This window comes from Paroedura picta, chromosome 7 (genome assembly GCF_049243985.1).
Source record: "Paroedura picta isolate Pp20150507F chromosome 7, Ppicta_v3.0, whole genome shotgun sequence".
Classification (NCBI taxonomy): Eukaryota; Metazoa; Chordata; class Lepidosauria; order Squamata; family Gekkonidae; genus Paroedura; species Paroedura picta.
In genome coordinates, this window is record NC_135375.1 from 17,728,998 (window position 1) to 17,750,036 (window position 21,039).

General features: G+C 47.3%; 1 protein-coding gene across 6 annotated transcripts in view; it reads left to right on the forward strand.

Annotated features, from left to right (window-relative positions):
- NEDD4L (NEDD4 like E3 ubiquitin protein ligase) overlaps positions 1–21,039 on the forward strand; it is a 312,252-nt gene that overhangs the window by 105,534 nt on the left and 185,679 nt on the right. Inside the window, exon 1 of one of the 6 annotated variants that reach the window (XM_077346876.1) lies at positions 16,189–16,208. The exons of the other annotated variants lie outside the window; for them this stretch is intronic. The gene's annotated coding sequence lies outside the window, so the exon portion shown is untranslated. Of the gene's footprint in view, positions 1–16,188; positions 16,209–21,039 lie in introns of those variants that run through there. 6 annotated transcript variants of the gene reach the window in all.

Genomic DNA, 21,039 nt, shown 5'->3' on the forward strand with positions numbered 1-21,039 from the left:
CATGTATCAGATAGGACATTGTATCTGAGGAAGTGTGCGTGCACATGAAGGCTCGTACCTTGAATAATAAACATTTGCTGGTCTTAAGGGTGCCACTGGACTCTAAATTTGTTCTAAAGGACTGTTTATGCACACCAACGGCTATGCTGGGCTGTTGCTGGTTCCTCGCGGTGGGGTGGCATTCACTACCACTTCATGAGAATGCACGGGGAAGGAATCCCCCGGCGCCCGCAGACTGCCCCGACGTTATGTGTGTGTATGCACAATGCTGGAGCTAGAAGCGCCTATTATGCTGCACCATGGTGGCAATGGGTTTGGGGGGGGCATGGGCGCCCCACCACACAATGGCAGGAGAGCAGCATGCTGCTAACCCACGGTCGTGGGAGTGTTTAGCTCCGCAGCACCGCAAAGCTGAACTGGACGTTTGGTGTCTCTGCAGGGATGTCGCAGGTTAGGGGAGGCACTGGGCCCAAAGGACCACCTCTTCCATTATGCCTGGGGCTGGCCTGGCAGGGTCGTGGATGGTGGCTGCAGCAAGATCCGAGGTCCTAAGTCGGGCCAGGGCTGGGAGGCGGCCTGGATGGCGGCGATGTCGTGCATAATGGGGGATTGGCCCTGCTGCCCTGTTGCTGCCTTCCCAGCCTTTTCCACCCTGAGCATAATTGGTCAAAGAGCTTACTACCTACCTACCTATTTCAAGGAACAAAAATCTGATTTGGGCTTTCCTTTAAGGCCCCAACCTTTTTATCTCCGGGGACCGATCAATGCTTGACAGTTTTACTGAGGCCCAGGGGGGGGGGTAGTCTTTTGCCGAGGGACGTCGCCGCCGCCTGACCTCCCTGGTCCACTTGCTTTCCCGCCGGTGCCCCTGACTTCCCGCTGTCCACTGGCGGCTGCTGCCAGCAGTAGCTGCGCAGTGCTTTGCCAAGGGGGAGCCCCAGCCATGGTAGCCACTGGAGAGCACCAAGGTGAGCCGATGGCAGAGTGGCAGGGCAGCCCCCGAGGCAGCAGCCGGGGAGGAGGAGCCGCGGCCCGGTACCAACTGATCCACGGACCGGTACCGGTCTCCGGACCAGGGGTTGGGGACCACTACTTTAAGGAAATTTTGTGCCTTTAAGATTTTTGGCCTAGCAACATCTGCTTGAAAAACATTCATTGGATGTTTTCATCTTGACATTTGTCAAGATGGTTTGCAGTTTATATTCTCCCTTTATTGCTGACAACAGAGGAAACAGCCAACTTGTCTGAAAAAGTGTGAGCAAATACCTTACAGAAGACTAAATGCAGATTCTGTTACTGGGCGGCCGCTTCTGTGAGAGAAATGCTGTGCGTAGCTTGCTGGGTTATTCACAGCTCAGTCAATCGATTTTTGAAATCCACGGGGCTCAGTTGGCTTTCACATCGCTCACTTGTGGATTGGGCTGCTGGTCTCCATAGCCAGCACGGCAGAAGTAACTGAATCTCCAACTGGATATTGTTATCAGTGGATTTGATCTCATTGGAATGGAATTGCGCATCCCCCCAATCCCCTAGAAATATATTTCTCCAAAATGTATGAGCCTGAGAAAGAGGTGAGGATTTTGTGGAAAATATTTTGTTTGCTAGCATTTAAAAAAAAATCATAATCTAATCAGGTTACAGCAACTTTTCTCCTGAAACTGGATGCAATTCTGTGGCCATCACTACATCTTCTGGCAGCCAATTCTACATTTTAATAACTCTCTGTTCAAAGACGTGTAGGCTTGATATTTCTTTATGTGTATCTTGAGTAATTCACATGTTCGGTTGAATGTTTGATTGTAATTATGCATTTATCCAGATAATGGTCCTGTATCTTATTTGTAAACTAAATACACATTGTCTTTTTCTTAGAAACAGATGAAAACATCTGTTGACGTATGCACATACATGTAATGTGTGAGCAGGGCTACAGACGATTGGGTAATCAGGCAAGATCAGGGCTCTGCTTAGTTTCAGAAGGTAACTATTTTGGTCTGCAGTACAGCAGCTAAATTCCAGTAGCACCTAAGACAACCTTCAGATTTTTGGGATATGTGCTTTCAAGAGTCGAAACTCTTAACCGGCATTTGAAAAAAGAGAGCTTTGACACTTGAAAGCTCATCGCTCGAAAATCTTGTGAGACTGTTTGAGAGCCGCTGAGCTCAGATCTTTTATGTATTTAGATCTGATCTGAAAATGTTAATCTGTCCAGACTTTGGTGTGTGGCTTTGTTCCCTTGCTAAGTTTGGCTAATGTTCTCTCCTTGGAACATTGGATAAAGACATCTTTCTGCCTCTCCTTTTGGGGGAACATTGATTCCAAGTGGAGGAAAATGTGGTATTCCAGTGTAGCCTTGCTTCTAGTTGCTTCTTCTTTTGAAATTGTGTATGTGTGTGTGTGTGTTTGTGGGGGGGGGGGTTCTCCAGGTGAACTTGGTGGTGATGGTAGAAAATACTGTAATGTCACAGTTGACTTATGGCAACCCTGTAGGGCAGCCTTTCTTAACCTTTTTATCATTGAGAAACCCCTGAAATATTTTTCGGGCTTCGAGAAACCCCCAGAAGTGATGTCAGCAGGCCACAACTTCCTGCCACACCCCCAGAAGTCACCAAGAAGTGACATCATCCAGACACTCCCATCAGATATGACGTCGCCAGGCCACTCCCACTGCCCAGAAAGTAACAGCCGATAAATATTTTCAGATGATTTGTGAAAAGAACCTGTCCTCGCTACCAGTTTGCTCTTCTTCACCAAAGGGAGCCTGCATAAATAGGGCCCATCTGTCACCTCCACCCCTGTCGTGCCAGAAATATATGGTCATAATATCTGATAATTAAAACAATAATTATTATTAACTACCTAGTCAGCATTCAGGAAAAAGCCTGCTTTAGGGGTTTTCCAAGTCAACAGATGTTCAGAAGTGGTTTTCTATCTCTTGCCTCTCCTTTCCCAGTTGGCATTCCTTGAAGGTCTCCCCCTGAAATACTAGCCAGGGCCGACCCTGCTTAGCTTCTGAGATCTGACAAGATTGGGCTATCCGGGTCAGGGCCCGTGTCAACATTTATTTGGAAGATTTATATGCCTCTTTTCCAAAAACCTTCCACATTCTTAGTCTGAAGTAGCACATTACGTAATGGTTTCCATTTTGGTCAGTGATTGGGCTTTTCTAAACACCAGGTCTAATTTGGGGGTTGGAGCCTGGGGAAAATAGGGGTTTGGGGAGAGACAGACATCATCAGCAAGGTATAATGCAGCCTTTCTCAACTTTTTTTTACCATTGAGAAACCCCTGAAACATTCTTCAGGCTTTGAGAATCTCCAGAAGTGGAAGAATCATGCAGAATATGGTTGGGAAGCAGAGCTGTGGACATGCCCACCCAGGACCCCTCCACTTCCCACCCCTCCAGGCCCCTCATTGGCTATTTTGGGAGGGGGTGGGTGGGTTGACATGACCTTATAGGGTCATATCACCCAATAAATGTTTAACAAATTTTAAAAATATATAAAAATTAATTAACTCCCACCCATTCGGGAAACCCTTCCAGGGCCGTCAACAAACCCTGGTTGAGAAAGCCTGCTATAATGACATGCAGTCCACCCTGCAAAGGAGCCATTTTCTCTGGGGGGATGGATTTTTGTAGCGTGAAGATTAGTTGTAATTCCAGGAAATTTTAATTCCTCACTTAGATGTTGGCACCACTAATAAAGGCACTGCACTTTTAGAATACTTCCCCTCTGCATTGTGTTGATTTTATACGTTCTGCCAGTTGCAGATATTTTTCTGCATTTTAAATACCACATAAATCTTGATTTCCTTGATATTAAATGCAATTTAATTGTCTTCTGTCCCTAGGGTCTGTCCATACTCTGCCCAATTATGCTGGTTTATAGCAACATTACCACATTTCCGGGGAAGGGGGCAGTGGTCACTCAAGTGACCTGTACTTTCAGATTAATGGTAGCTCATAAAGATCCTTTATAGTTTTCTTTGGTCCCATGGAGGCACACAGACGGATTACTGGTACCGGACATAATGTTAGTGAAAGTACTGCATGTCTCCTGCTTTTTCCAGACAGCCAGTGAATCTTATTATCTGCAGAGCCAGGATAAACAAAAAGAAGACCCTTCACGCCCCACTTTAAAATTGGAGAATATGTTCTCACAGGATGTTGTTATGGACAAATGGCTTTTTGAAAGGTTTGATGAATTCAGGAAGATCCATTGGCTGCCAGCCAGTTTAGCAGAATGTGGAAAGAATTGTGCATGCCTCCCCCCTGCCACACACACACCCCTTTCACATGCCAGGAGAGTAGGGTTGCCAACCTTCAGGTGGCACCTGGAGATCTTTTACTATTACAATTGAATTCCAGGTGCTCAAGATCAGTTCTCCTGGAGAATACAGCTGTTTTGGAGGATGGATTTTGCATGATACTTTGCTGAAGTGACTTTCCTCTTCAAACCATGCCCTCCACACACACACACACACAGAGCCAGCTTGGTGTAGTGGTTAAGAGTGTTGGACTCTAATTTGGAGAACCAGGTTTGATTCCCCACTCCTCCTCCGCATGGAGCCAGCTGGGTGACCTTGGGCCTGTCACAGTTCTCTCAGAGTTCTCTCAGCCCCACCTCTACCTCACAGGGTGTCTGTTGTAGGGAAAGGAAGCCAAGGCAACTGTAAGCTGCTTGGATACTCCTTTGGATAGTAAAAATCTGGGTACAAATAACGCAGCTCTTTCCTTCTTCTCAGATTTTTCCTTACTCGGAGCTGGCAACCCTAGGCTCTGGTTTACTGCCTCAGTGAGACCTAGGCCAAAAACACTGCCGGGAACTGTTTTTCCGCGCTTACCATCCAAGCTGTGGTTTATCTTGATCCCTCGTAGGTGGAGGCTCTTACTAAATACCAGTATTGCCGCATTCCGCAGTGTCGCTTGACCTGCGTAGCTTCAAATGCTATGCAGCCCTGATGTTTTCTCACTTACCCTGCGGGGATTAAATTAAATGGAGCCCAATGGTGCTGAGAGTTTTTTTGGGGGGTGAAACCCCCACCCCTAAACTGTTTGGGGTTTGGGTCCCTCTCTTTCCATTTGTTCTCTAGATAGATGGACTCGGACATTATCCAATGGTTATAGGTGGCTGGTAGATGTAAGCTGTTGGAGAATTATCCTTCTACTGCCACATAAACAAAGGGAAGTCTGATTGGGAGAGGCAGGTGCTGGATTCAGTGAGGCCAGTCATTTGCTCTCTGGATCCCTGTCCACTGTGGCTCATTAAAGGGGGAAATGAGAGGATTGGGAAACCTCTTTAGGCCTGATTCAGCATGGCAGTGGCCATGCCAGGCTGCCAACGATGCATAGCTACAAAGCTGTAAGCTCCGTAGCTTTCTTTGTCCCCCATAGGGACACAGTTCAGTGGGGCACCAGGTCCGCTGCTGAAATATGCCCTCCTGGGGGACGCAGCCATGGAAGACAGGTTCCGCTATGCTGTGTGTGTGTGGGGGGAGTTTTTTATTTGACAGGAAGGTGGGGTTGCATGGGAGGCCTGGCTCTTCCTGTCCACACAGTCCTGCTGTAGGACAGGCTCCATTGACCCTCACAGTGTGAAAAGGGAACGCGGATTTTCCCGCGTTCGCTTAGTGCGTGCCAAAAGAGGGCCTAATCTGCAGCAGGCCCTGGAGCGGGCCAGGATAGTACCCTACATCATGTGGAAACAGGGATTAGCCCCACGTCCCTACTGAGATAATAAACTTGTCCCTGTTTTCCCAGGGAGCTTAAAGGAAGCAGTGGTTCATCCCCTAAAGATATCGCTTGATTTGCAGCCCCCCACCATCTACCGTCCTGTCTGGCATCTAGCATTTCTAGAAAAGGTGGTTAAGAAGAGGGCAGCTGCAAATCAATTACAAGCATATCTAGATGATGTATCAGTACTGGATCCATTCCAGTCTGGCTTCCAACCTGGCCACAGAGTGGAAACAGCTTTGGTCGCCTTGGCAGATGACTTCCGAAGACAGCTGGACCATAGAAGCATAGTTAGGATAATCAGCAATCAGCCGGAGAATACCTGGAGATTTGAATTCCGGATCAAGTACAACGTGTTGGTGGAAATGCATATTAGAATGTGATATATTTGTTTACCACATACCTGGCCGGCGCTTGTCAGTATAGGTCTTATGTAGATATTTTGTTTGCACAGGTGGTTGGATTATATCGTCAAAAAGTGTTTCAAAAAGATGCTTTGGCAAAGGAATAAGGGTGAGCTGTGCCTGAGTGGAATAGTTTCTTCTTTGTAGGCAGAAGGTCCCAGGTTCAGTCCCTGGCAATTCCAGTAAAAAGGACCAAGTAACAGGTGAAGGGAAGGTATAAGACCCTGGAGAACCGCTGTCATTCTGAGTAGACGATACTGACCTTGATGGACCAAGGGCCTGATCCTGTATAATGTTGCTTCATGTGTGTTTCTGTAGGGACTATGCAGATATGCTGCTGTGTAGTGCACGTACTGGCTGTTCCTATAACTATGAGTCAGCCTGCCGTAGTGGTTAAGGGCGGCGGCTTCTAATCTGGCGAGCCGAGTTTGATTCCCCGCTCCTCCATATGCAGCCAGCTGGGTGACCTTTCACTAGTCATAGTCCTGATAGTTCTGTTCTCACAGAGCAGTCCTGTCAGAGTTCTCTCAGCCCCCACCTACCTCATAGGGCGTCTGTTGTGGAGAGAGGAAGGGAAGGCGATCGTAAGCTGCTTTGAGACTCCTTCGGGCAGTGAAAAGCAGGGTTATACAAACCAACTCTTCTTCTGAGCCAACCATGCAATTTCTACACCGTTTAATGTGCCATGCTAATCCTTGTGCCCTGTTTGAGCTTGATTCCATCTGAGTTTTCAGGTTTCTGCCTTTCAAACCCTACTGCGTTGCTTGTGGGACCCCCGATTCCTGTTGATTCAGTTGTCTCGCACTGTGCAATCTGCCTTGAAATCCGGCGAGCACAACAGACTACAAATGGCGTAAATTATTGTTGTGTGTGTGTTTTTTTTAAAAGGAGGTAGGGGTATATTTAGCCCTGATGCAGGCACCTCTGAGAAGATAAACTGTCCTTCTCTGCTTCCCTGCTTTCTTCGCTTATCTCATCTTATGGATAAAGATGAGCTGTACAGTTAAAAATAGCCTTGAAGGAGCTCTGGAACAAGGCACTGTATGTCTATGAGCTAGGTCACCCTCTGCAATTCTCTTCAGGTACCTCAAAGCCTAACCTCCATATCTTTCCCAGAATCCTTTGCAGCGCAGATTTCTGTGTGTACGTGTGTGAGATCAGGGGATGTTCTTGGGAGGATGCTGCCATTCTGCAGCCTACAGGGCAGCTGACGACCATGCGACCATGTCTTGTGCGAAGTCAAACCCATTGGTGCCTCAAGGTCAGGGCAGCTTACTCTGAGCATTGGCATTTCTTCAGGGTTTTTGGTGGAGATCTTTCACATCGCCTACTGTTTTGTCCTTTTAACTGCACATGCCATGGTTTGAACGGGGTACCCTTGAGCATGTAAAGCAGATGCTCAACAAAATTTTGGGCAGGAGGGACAAAAAGAAATACATGGCAAGAGGGTGATTAAAACGTGGCATTTGCTGCCAGACGATGTAGTGATGGCCACAGGAATAGACAGCTTCAACAGGGGATTAGAAAGATTCACGGGGGACAGATCTGTCAGTAGCTACTAGCCATGGCGACTGAGGGGGAGTCAACCTCTGAATCCCAGAGGCAACGTTAGGGGAAGGTTTTGGCCTCGATGCCTTATTGGCCCTCCAGAAGAACTGCTTGGCCACAATGTGAGAGAGGAAGCTGGACTAGATGGATCACTAAGTCCTCACACATGTATCAAATCCTGTAGCCTCTTAAGCAGGGGTAGTCAACCTGTGGTCCTCCAGACGTTCATGGACTACAATTCCCATGAGCCCCTGCCAGCATTTGCTGGCAGGGGCTCATGGGAATTGTAGTCCATGAACGTCTGGAGGACCACAGGTTGACTACCCCTGCTCTTAAGGACCAACAAAATTTCCCAAGGTCTTGTCAACCTAGACTACCCTGAGTTTGTCCAGGTTCAGAAGGTAAGCAGGGTTGGCTGTGGTGAGTACTTGGATGGGATACCACCAAGGAACGCCTGGCTTGCTGTGCAGAGGAAGGCAATGGCAAGCCACCTCTCCTCAGCTCTTGTCTGGGAAACATCATCAGGGGTTGTCATAAGTCACCTGCGCCTTGAGGGCACATGGTTTTTGTTATAAAAAACTTTCATGAGTCCAAGCTCACTTTCTGAGTGGCATCTGAGGAAGCGTACATCCCGTCGGTCCTTAAAGGGCTACTGGGTTTGAATCATGTGTGAGGTGTTGGTGTTCCATCTACTCCAGTGGTCCATCTAGTCCAGTATCCTATCTCGCACAGGGGCCAACAGGTTCTTCTGGATGGCCAACAACAGGGCATCGAGGTCAAAACCTTCACCTAATCCTGCCTTGTGACTTTGGAGTTCAGAGGTTCACTGACTCTGAACATGGAGGTTCTCCTCAGTCACCATGGCTAGTATCCACTGATAGATCTGTCCTCCATGAATAAATAAAGCTTATACTTTGAGTAAAACTTTGATTCAGTCCAACATGGCGACCCACTTGAATTTTTCAGATACATACCTAATGAAGTAAGTTTTGACTCACAACAGTTCATATCCTGGAAAGTGTTGCTAGTTTTTATCATCTTTGTTGGTCATTTATTTTGTTTATCTATTTATTCTTTCAGTTGTATGCCACTCTTCCTCAAGGAGCTCTGGGCGGCCCACAACCACAGTAATAAATAACACATATAACATTCTATAAAATCAACAAAGCCGTATGAAACCTACAATTGTTAGCATTTAAATGATTAAATCGCAACCAGAATTCAATTTCAGATAGGCTGTCTCTTTCTCTTTAGAACGAGAGAGGGGACGAAAGTGTATTCATCTCCTATTGTTGTTCTTGTGGGCCAGTATGTTGGACGTTTTAAGTAGGTGCTACCGGATTTGAATTTTGTTTGACAACGTGCCTACCCATTTGAAAGCTTCATGTTAATCCTCTTACCCCCCCTTGTTTATGGTGAACTCTCCCACATTGGGAATGGCAGCCAGATAGCACAGTCTGTAGTGAATGGTACAGATATTTCATACACGGTCTCCTTTGTAGCCCTCGTTCTTGACGAGTAAGAGCCAGCCGTGAGCATACTGTCATAGTTCTGCCCTGTTTTGTGTGTGCGCGCGGTCCATTTCTTGCCAAAGAGTTAAAGTTCTGCATACAAATTTCTTTGCACAACCCCATTTATCTCCAGGCAGTACCGAGAGGGCTACGTGCGTCATCTCGTTCTTTCCCTTCTTTTTCGCCTGCAGCATTCTGTACCATTGGGCCATATTAATACCAGTTGAGGCCCTTAGTTATGCCACATTTAATAGTCCCCATAGCAAGAAGTAATTTTGTAATTTTAGCTATATTTCTGTATTTAGAAGCCTCTTGAAACCTGAGGCTCCAATGAAACCCTACTTGGCTTGTTTTTAAATCTGTCTGTTTTAGGGTTTTACTGGTAGGGTTGTGGGTGGGGGTAAAAAGGACTGTGATGCTGGCTGTAGTGTCATGTCACTTCCAGTTAATAAACAACATCAACAGAAATGACACGGGTAGTTCTAGGAATCGCCAGAGACTCTATAGCAGGGGTAGTCAAACTGCGGCCCTCCAGATGTCCATGGTCTACAATTCCCACGAGCCCCTGCCAGTGTTCACTGTCAGGGGCTCCTGGGAATTGTAGTCCATGGACATCTGGAGGGCCGCGGTTTGACTACCCCTGCTCTATAGTAAAAGTGCTGAGTTTCTGGTTATTCCTAGAGCTATCCCATGTCACTTTCAGGTTTTCCGTGGGAGTGACATAGCTCCATGGGAAATGTTGCCTTTTTAAAATGTATTCTTGTCTTCCTTCTGCTTGTAGTGCTCATGGGCAATGGGAACTGGGGGCAAGGGTTTTGCCCACCCCCACTAGAGTTTTAGCAGCCCTATTTGGTATATAACAATGCAATAGCATCACATATGCAGCAGTTTCAGGGCAGAGTTACAGTAAGCAACTATTGTAGATTCAAAGCCAAGATAACTTTTCACCATTTGCTTTGTGTTACTAGGGCGAAATGAATAATAGCATCAGATATATGCAGTGTGTGTGTAATTAATACATATATAGCAACCGCACATGCACATGCCTATACCTGGTATTATTTTTATATGTGTGTGTGTGTGTAGCATGCACACAAAACAGCTTTTTTTTAATGCACTCAGAACACTTGGCATGAGTGATCCCAGAATCTTATGACAGCTCTGTAATTTGGGTCACTTTTTATTTTTTTGCAGATAGGAAGTCAAAAGTGGTAGACATTGCTTGGCCTAAATAGAAATGCCATTTGAGTCAGGGGATTTCCTGGATCACAGTTCTCTTCTGTAGCAACTCCACCATGCAATCCTGTACAGCATTACTCCAGTCGAAGGCATTTGAAACCAGCGGATATAGACTTGAAGCAACTCTGCGTAGGATCGTGGTGACATAGTGTTTGGTCCGCTTTACGAAATGCATGCTGTATGTCTTACCAACCCTATAGCTTCCCGCTTGGTGTTATTCCTGTAAAGAAATGTGAGGGCTGAGCCAAAATAAGCAGTGCTACTTCACTGCGGAAGTAGTTGATTCTGCTGCGGTAAAATTTCTTATTTCACAACTTTGGTATGGAATATATAAGGACATGCATACACACATATACCGCTCTCCCTGGAACGGTATGGAAACTTCCATAAAATAATGCCATAAACATCTTGACTTAAATATATCACATCCTTAACAAGGAGAACTTGCATTGAATAAAGCAGTTTATAATTGAACGTTCAACATTCCGCATGCAACAACTTGGTTTTTTAACTGCACTGTGACGCCGGTTTTTATCTGTGGGTGCAGTTGATAGGGGGAGGGGCCTCTCGGCTTTGGTTGGTGTCTTGTTCCCTTGTCCTGACCAAAAGCCTGGTGGAAGAGCTCCCTATTGCTCCAGCAGGGCCTGTTTGAGGGCATTAGTATGCCATCAAGTGGGGCTAGGGACACCAGTGGTATGTATTGCCAACCCTATAGCTTGGTAAAGTGAGCAAGCTTGGTGTAGTGGTTAGGAGTGCGGACTTCTAATCTGACGAGCTGGGTTTGATTCCGCGCTCCCCCACATGCAGCCAGCTGGGTGACTTTAGGCTCACCACAGCACTGATAAAGCTGTTTGGCCATGTAATAATATCAGGGCTCTCTCAGCCTCTCCTCCCTCACAGGATGTCTGTTGTGGGGAGAGGAAAGGGAAGGCGAATGTACGCCGCTTTGAGACTCCTTCGGGTAGAGAAACGTGGCATAGAAGAACCAACTCTTCTTCAGTAATATCAGGGCTCTGTCAGCCTCACCCACCTCACAAGGTGTCTGTTGTGCGGAGAGGAAAGGGAAGGCGAATGTAAGCCGCTTTGAGACTCCTTTGGGTAAAGAACCAACTCTTCTTCAGTTTCCATCTGGGGCCCAGGAATTCCCTGGGATTACAGCTCATCTCCAGACAAAAAAGATCAGTTCCCCTGTAGAAAATGGCTGCTTTGGAGGGTAGACTCCACAGCATTATACACTGAGGTCCATCCCTGCCCCCAAACTCTCTGGACTTTTCCCAGCTCACATCCATCAGCCCTAGGTGGGGCAGCTGCTGGGCCCTAGGGCGTGCAGTGGGACCTACTACTGCCAGCCCTTTCCCTGCCGGCTCAGTCATGAGATGGCAGCCCAAAAGGCAGTCTCTCTAAGGAGAGAGAGTGCGAGTTTTGGTGCCCCAACCAAGAAGTCCCTCTTCCAAATTTCTACTCTCCTAATCTCAGCTGGTGGAAACTCCTGAAGAGACCCACGTGCACACTGCCTAATGCCATCAGGGGAAGGGGGGCTGTGAGCAGGGCAAGGAAAGATTCATAAGGAAGTAGTGAGGCTTGTGACTCCCGGGAAGTCCCTGCCCAGGGCCCTGCGAACTCTGGAAGCTAATTTGCCCCGTCCTTTGACTCCCAATAACAATCCTGCGTGGTTACATAAAGAGACAAGGCCCGGCGTTTCATAGCAGAGCGAGGATTCACATCTGAGTCCGCCCCTGTCTAAATTAGAAATTGTTATTCGCCGCCGGGTGATCCAGCAGCAGCTTTGAGAACTTCAGCTGTGGGGGTCCTTCTTTGGCGTGAACGGCTGTTCTTCCAGTCAACAGTCTGCTTAAGACGCAACATCTGCTCCTTAAAACGCAGCTGAAGCGTATGGGATTGCCTCAGTATTTCCCCCCCACTCTTCCTCATGATGTATGTGCATGCCAAAGTTACCATGGGAGCAGGCATTTAAAAAAAAAAACCTTTCTCTTAATTGCTAAATGTCTCCACAGTGTACCATGTGCTTCGGCTGACGTCTCTGGTAATTGAATTTTCGCAGATCTCCTTGTCTCTTCTTTTCTGTCCTCTGTCCGTATCTTAGCATCCTTCCGTGAAGAACTGCTAGTAAGGCAAGGCCTAGCGTTCTTCGCATTAGGCACGTTTTCAGTGAACGCCGCCTACAGCTTGCATGCGCCTTCAAGTGCGGCCGCATTCGGTGGAGCTGTCTCCGTCTCACAGCTGCTGCTTCTTAATTATAGAAAACGATGTGGGTTTCGCGATGAAGGATACGCTTTCCCCCTCCTTTGGGGAAATCCTGGAATTTGTATGGCTCCGTGCACAGTTCTGAGCTGGCTGGTGGCGAAAATATAAACATTGTATGGTAGAGATAGCAGGAGGCTGCCAACCTCCTTCAAGGGCCTGGAGATCTCCTGGTCTCACAGCTGATTCCCAGACCCGTTCTGGAGAAAATGGCTGATTTCAAGGGTGGACTATGATATTGTACCATACTGGGGTCTCTTGCTTCCTCAATTCCTGCCTTCCCTGGGCTCCACCCCCAAACCTCCAGAAATTTTCCCACCTGGAGCTGGCAACCCTAAGACAGCACAATGCGTTAGGCAATGCTTTTCTGACCTCCTTGCCCGATGCAATCTCTCTTGCCTTATCAGTTCACGGTGATATTGGCCTCTTGCTCGATACTGCAATTAAACCTCTTACGAAACACAGCTCAAGCCGTTGATGGCTGAAGGTCTTTCACCATCCTTTGTTATGTATTCGCCAGCATGCTCCTCGGTGTACATACGAGTGGAGCAGGGCTTGTCCGGGCTCTTCCTGGCATGCTCTGTTCGTGCTACTGTGTGGCTGCAGGATTCTTTTCAGTGGGAGCCAGGATCTCAGGCCCTCCAGTTGCCATCAACAGTTCTCCCTTCCTTCGTTTTTTCTTCATGGTGACCCCGTGAGGTAAGTTAGGCAAAGCGGGAGAGAGTGTCCAGTCCTGCCCAAGGTCACCCAGTGTGCTAACCAATATACCAGCTCTGGATGCCCAGTGTTGGGACATCTTTTCTTGTTGACTGGTTTTTCCCAAGTGATCTGTTTTCCCACTTAGGACTCAGTATCCGAGAAAGGGAAGGTGTGTGCTTGGGGCTACCCTTAGAGCTGAGGGCTAAACCCTTTGCCGAACCCTTGTGAGAATCAAACTTTTTCCTGTTAGAAAATCCCCTTCCTGAGTTCTAATTCTTGTTAAAATCTGACAGAAGACAGTTGTTTATATACATGAATAGAAGAAGAAGAAAGTTGGTTTTAATACCTGCTTTTCACTACCCGAAGGAGTCTCACTGTGGCTTACAATCGCCTTCCCTTCGTCTCCTCACAACAGACACCCTGTGAGGTAGATGGGGCTGAGAGAGCTCTGAGAGAACTGTGAGTGTCCCAAGGTCACCCAGCTGGCTGCATGTGGAGGAGGAGTGGGGAATCAAACCCAGTTCTCCAGATTAGAGGCTGCTGCTCTTAACTATTACACCATGCTGGCCCCTTGCCAGTATTTTGCAAGTTTGATGTTTACAGAGGACGGAATTCAAGGAAGATGGACTCACTTGACGGCTTTAGGAAAGCCCTCAGTCCTGCATTTGCAAAGTGTGGGATCATTCCCCATGCGTGTTAATCTGTTGTGGCAAAAGTAACAAGTCGTCGCATCTTAAGGACCCCATGTGTGCATGTCGCATGCTGTGAAGTCAGTACATGACCCATGCTGACGCTATGAATTAATGAGCTCTACAATGTCTTATTGTTAACAGACTGGTTCAGATTTTGCAAACGGATGGCCGTGGGTTCCTTTATCGGGTCAACACACCTCATGTGGGTCTTCTGCTTCTCCTGTTGCCACCACGTTTTTTTGTCATCTGTCCCTGGAAAGTTTTGCCTTCTCATGACGTGACAAAAGGAGAATGGCTTTAGATTGGCCATCTAGGGAAGAAAAAGAAGAAGAGTTGGTTCTTACCCACAACAGACACCCTGTGAGGTGGGTGAGGCTGAGAGAGCCCTGATATTACTGAAGAAGAAGAAGAATTGGTTCTTATATGCCGCTTTTCTCTACCCAAAGGAGTCTCAAAGCGGCTTACATTCACCTTCCCTTTCCTCTCCCCTCAACAGACACCCTGTGAGGGAGGTGAGACTGAGAGAGCCCTGATATTACTGAAGAAGAAGAAGAGTTGGTTCTTAGATGCTGCTTTTCCCTACCCGAAGGAGTCTCAAAGCGGCTTACAGTCGCCTTCCCTTTCCTCTCCCCACAACAGACACCCTGTGAGGGAGGGGAGGCTGAGAGAGCCCTGATATTACTGAAGAAGAAGAAGAGTTGATTCTTATATTTCGCTTTTCTCTACCTGAAGGAGTCTCAAAGCAGCTTCCAATCGCCTTCCCTTTCCTTATAAGTAGCCATTTTCTCCAGGGGAACTGATCTCTATAGTCTGGAGATGAGCTGTAATCCCAGGGAATTCGTAGGTCCCAGATGGAAACTGAAGAAGAGTCGGTTCTCTACTCAAAGGACTCTCAAAGCGGCTTACATTCACCTTCCCTTTCCTCTCTCCACAACAGACTCCCTATGAGGGAGGTTAGGCTAAGGGAGCCCTGATATTACTGAAGAAGAAGAGCTGGTTCTTATATGCTGCTTTTCTCTACCCGAAGGAGTCTCAAAGTGGCTTCCAATCTCCTTCCCTTTCCTCTCCCCACAACAGACACCCTGTGAGGTGGGTGGGGTTAAGAGAGCCCTGATATGACTGCTCTGTAAGAACAGAAGGAGAAGAGTTGGTTCTTAGATGCTGCTTTTCTCTACCCAAAGGAGTCTCAAAGCGGCTTCCAATTGCCTTCCCTTCCCTCTCCCCACAACAGGTGCTTGTTAGAAGAAGAGTCGAAGTGCTCGGTTTTTATACCCCACTTTTCACTACCCAAGATGGTTTACAACATCTTTCCCTTTCTCTCCTCACAACAGACACCTTGTGAGGTGGGTGAGGCTCAGAGAGCTGTCAGAGGACTGCCCTTTGAGAACAGCTCTAAGAGAACTGCGACTAGCCCAAGGTCACCCAGCTGGCTGCTTGTAGAGGAGGAGTGAGGAATCAAACCTGGTTTCTTCAATTAGAGTTCGCTGCTCTTTACCACTATACCATGCTGGCTTTCTCTGTGTGTGTGTATATATGTATATTGTATATTATATAATAACCCTCGCCTCCTTTTCAAGTTTTGTTCTAAGGATTACAAGATAATGCCTCTGGCACACTCAAAAGCACTAAACAAATGATAGCTTTTTTTTTTTCCTTTCCTTTTCTGTCCACCTCCTTCCAGTCCTGATGTGGGAAGAATATCGTGAGCTAGCTAGGGAGGAGTGTTGTTGGGTGTGTGTCCAAATAACTACCTTGAACGATGGAAGCAGCATAGGTGGAGTCTGGTGCTGGATGTTTTGTGTGTGTGTGTGTGTGTTTTAAAGCTCCCCTTTGCATGCTACCCAGGCATAGCTGTCTTTCCAGTGAGTCATCTTTACAGCTTGCAGCTTCTTGAATTCCAGCTCAGCCGTGCTGCAAGAAGCTTGCAGGATCTCTAAGAGTGTGGCAGAGGTATGCCTTTGTCCTTGGGAACCTGAATTGGGAAGGGGAGGGAAGGGTGGGTGGGTGGGGGAAATATCAAGGAGTTGTCCCAGGTCTTCATTTGCTGCAGGCAGAGAGGAGCTTTGGGCAGCTTCAGGAGACCAAGTCTTAAAGGGGGTCTGTCTCCAAGGTGCAAAAGGTAAGCAGAAAAGGTACCCTTGTCTCCTCCCCCACCCTGTACTGAATCTCATGCCTGTTTTGAACAAAAATTGAGTCCAAAGTTTTATTTCAAGGGGTGAGCTTTCGTGGGCCTGTTTTGAGTTTTACTTCTGGCCTAATAAAAATCTCCCAGCAATGTCAGCCTGTTTCTTCCTTTTAACTAGCCGTATAGTGCTTTGTTCGCGGATCAGTCCTTGGGTCAGAAAGGGGATCTGTCTTCGGGCCTCTCTTATGCAGGGAAGGAGAGTAGGCGTTTTGTGTTTCTTATTTCCCATCCTCTAGTTTGAGTGCTACACCGAGTTGGAGGGTTGGGAGATGCGGCTGTCCCTTTGTGGCTGCAGTTCTCTGCCTTGCTTGATTACTCCTCCCCTTCCGTTTTCCTCTTTAAGGATCTAATAAAAGACTTCTCTGACATCCAGGCGTTCCTGGGGAGATCCAAAGAGCCGAGAGCTCTGTCTTTTCAGCGTCTGGTTACCCTATGCACTCGTCTCTGTCCTAGCGATCCGGAGAAAAGCCATGGCTAGGCCCCTTCCCCCCCCCCCCCGAGTCATTGAATGCTTGTGGGGGGGGGGGTTGCTTTTAAACAGCCGAAACCATTAAGCAGGCCCCAGGTAGGGCGGAAATGAGTTCTGCTATGTGGATGTGTGTGTTGGGCACAGAAGGTTGTTGTTTTGTTTACCCTGAAACCAGTCTGTGTCATTGCGGGAAACTGCGCTCTAGCGCGATGTGTCTTTCTCAGTGTGCATGCAGGAGAGGAAGAAGACCGAGAAATGAGGATTTCATCATCCATGGCTTGTTTTTCCCCTTCCCAACTAGGACGTCCCGACTTTTTAAGGCTTTCTTTATAGGGAAGATATTCCAATCCTCTGAACATTACAAACTTGGACTTCTGCAATCTTGGGAAAGAACGTTGCCTGCGTGTGACATTCTAAAGGGCTCTTGACGTCACTAAAATTGAATCCCTTCCCTTTTGTAGTTTCAGAGATTCAAATGGGTAGCCGTGTTGGTCTGAAGTAGCCCAATAAAATCAGAGTCCAGTAGCACCTTTAAGACCAACAAAGATTTATTCAGGGCGTGAGCTTTTGAGGGTAACACTCTTCCTCAGACACTTGCACTCGAAAGCTGACACCCTGAATGAATCTTTGTTGGTCTTAAAGGGGCTACTGGACTCTGATTTTATTGTAGTTTCAGAGAGGAACTGTGTTAATCTGTAGTAGACCAGTTAGAGATTATTATACCCGGAAATGCTCGCTGTCTCTAAGGTGCTAATGGACTCAAATCTAACTAAACTCTTTGGTAATAATTTCTGACATTGATCCTTTATATATGTGTGTGTGTGTGTGTTCATTCTGGTTTTCTTGCGGGGAGGGCATCATCTGGACATGGAATTGGGGTCAGTGTGGGTGGGCAGGTAGTTGTGAATTTCCTGCGTTCTGCAGGAGGTTGGACTAGATGAACCTGGAGGCCCCTTCCAACCACTTTAGACCTTTCAGAGGTTACTGTGTTTTTGCCCTGTTTCCTGCACTGTTTGTGCCACACTTGCCGCTCATGTGTACACTGGCAAATATTGTCGTTTCCAGCTCCCAATTAGACAGAGCCCTAATCCGTAGCCCCCCTTGCCCGTAGCCAGCATGGAAGGTTTGCATAACACATATTGCAGGTATTAATATATCTACGCCTTACACACAACCTCCCCCACAATTTCTATTCTGGGACAGGCAGTGCCCCAGAAAAAGCACCCAGGTGCCTCTATGTGTCTCTGTTCATCATGCTGATGGGTAGCAAACAATAAGGTCAGAGGAACAGGAGAGGGGGAGCACATCGGCTATGCTTGAATAGGAATTCTGATTTAAATCGAAAATGCCCGTTACCTGAACTGGGCATTGGTTAAAGCACATTTGAACATTGGGGAATGGAATGAGGGAAATGCCTGGAGTCAAATCAGGTGTGTGATTCTGACAGAGGAGTATCTATATGCACATATTCCTTACGAATAATCTCTGCATAAACAGTGACACTCCAGATTGCCAAAGTTGCACAACGAAGTATTGGTTTAGATGATATTGTAATCATTCCTTCCTCACTGGAAGAAGAAGAAGAATTGGTACTTATATGCCGATTTTCTCTACCCGAAGGAGGCTCAAAACGGCTTACAGTCGCCTTCCCTTTCCTCTCCCCACAACAGACACCCTGTGAGGGAGGTGAGGCTGAGAGAGCCCTGATATTACTGAAGAAGAAGAAGAGTTGGTTCTTATATGCTGCTTTTCTCTACACAAAGAAGGCTCAAAGTGGCTAACAATCACCTTCCCTTTCCTCTCCCCACAACAGACACCCTGTGAGGTAGATGATGCTGAGAGAGCCCTGATATCACTGCCCAGTCAGAACAGTTTTATCAGTGCTGTGGCAAGCCCAAGGTCACCCAGCTGGTTGCATGTGGGGGGAGTGCAGAATCGAACCCAGCATGCCAGATTAGAAGTCGGCACTCCTCACCACAACACCAAACTGGCTCTCAAGGAGCCAGTCCAGATGTTCTCTCCTTCACGTTTTATTAGGGTTGGGTGCTTTGGTGCCCAAACATGCAAATTTATCCCCCCCCATTTTTTCCCCCAAGTAATGAAATATTGACTGTTAAACACTTCAAAAGCTATGTGAATGGACAAATTCATGTCTTCAAGCAAGGGTTGGATACACACTTTTCTTGGATGCTTTAGGATGCTTAGGGCTGATCCAGCGTTGAGCAGGGGGTTGGACTAGATGGCCTGTGTGGCCCCTTCCGACTCTATGATTCTATGAGTAAAGTCTAATTTGGCTCTGTGTGTGTGTGTGTGTGTGTGTATGTGTGTGTGTGCACACGTATGCACAAAAGGCTGGTCCAAGTCCACTCAGTGTGTGTCATGTCTCAGTGGAGAGTTGAACTAGTCTGACATATTTATGATTGTAACACGATGACTGTGGAATTGCTAAAGGGGAAGAGATGCCTTGAATAGTGCTGTTGATTCATTTTGGGGTGCTAGCAGTATGGACAAGGTAGGATGTGGGATTGGAAAGATGAGCCACATTGGACACTGGAATGACAACCTGGTGGAATGAGCTCCCAGAAGAGCTGAGGGCCCTGATGGGGCTATGACAGTTCCGCTGGGCCTGCAAGACGGAGCTCTTCCCCCAGGCATTTGGTTGTGGCTAGGCTATGGAAGATCTGGGGTCCCTCCTCAGGATGCCTTGAACATCTAGCATAGGAGGTGCTCCTTCCGCCCAAAGGTGGTGGGTGGTGTATGTAGGGGAAGGGCCATTTTGGCCCTCTCTGGACTGATGAGTTGGGAGGGAGTAGAATGGGGCTATGCTGCCTGGGGAGTTTTGTAATTTTATTGATGTATTATCGGGGTTTTGTTGTAAAACGCCATGAGCCAGCTTGGCCTGTGAGTGGTGGTGGACAAATCAAATAATAAACAAACAAACAAACACACTGAATCTTTTAGCATCCTCTGCAATTTCTCATGAATTTTATGGAAAACCTTTTAACTCCCCTACAAGACCACCACGTCTGAAAAAAGGAACCTATAGCATCATAACATCTCCAGCAACTCCCATGAAATGGGGTAGGCATTTTCCTTATACCTTTGGGTGATAAGTATCACCTAAAGCACATCTTATACCAATTCTTCCACAATAGTTGACAGCTTCGCATTCTCGGGCCAAAGCTGTTCCCAAACATCAAACGATATCTGCATCCACGTCACCATGCACCTGCTATTTACATCATTTTTAACTCCACCCTCTTTCTCCCCAGGAGGGACCGAAATGAACATGGAACTTTCTGTCCCCCTCCCATTTTCTCATAACAACAACTTTGTGAGGTAGGCCAAGGTCAGAGTGCATGACTGGCCCATGGTCACCGAGTGAGCTTCCATAGCAGAGTGGGGATTTGAACCTGGTTCTCCCAGAGCCTAATCTGACCTTCCAACCACAACACCATGCTAGCTCCCGCAGTCATGCTTGCTGCACTGGGGAGGGGGAAGCAGGAGACACCCCCCCTTTCATCAGTGTACCTGTGCTGACAGAAGAGGCAGGAGGATCTCGCTAACAATCTTCATGAAATGAGGAAGATAGCACCTTTCATTGTCCTTTGTAGACCAGGGGTAGTCAACCTGTGGTCCTCCAGATGTCCATGGACTACAGTTCTCATGAGCCCCTGCCAGCATTTGCTGGCAGGGGCTCATGGGAATTGTAGTCCATGGACATCTGGAGGACCACAGGTTGACTACCCCTGTTTTAGACTACTGCTTGGAATTGAAGTTGGTGATGCTGGGAAAGGGAGAAGAGGGTACCACATTAATGCCAGATTATCCATCCTCTATCATCCAAAAGCAAAGACAGGAGAGGAGAGAGAGCTGGAACTCTTCACAAATAGTTAGGAGAGCATCTGGATGCTTGTTTCTTAAAAGTCAAGAAACCAAAGGGCGATTCATGTGTATTGGGTGGGTGGGGGGGAAGGTAGCATATTTCTCTCTGTAGCCTCTACTTTCTCTGCAAGAGAGGAGCACTGTGTACAAGAGACTTGTGAGATGGTTGCTTCATAACCGGTTGATGTGGTCATGAATTAATTTTCCTAGTGAATCTATGCAACCTGTTGGGAAGATGGAGCCTTTGCTAGTCTTCTGGAAAAAGAATTGGCTTTTTTTATACCCTGCTTTTCACAACTGAAGAAGTCTCAAACCGGCTCACAATCGCCTTGCCTTCCTCTCCCCGCCACAGGCACCCTGCGAGGTAGGTGGGGCTGAGAGAGCTCTGTGACAGGACTGCTCTGTGAGAAC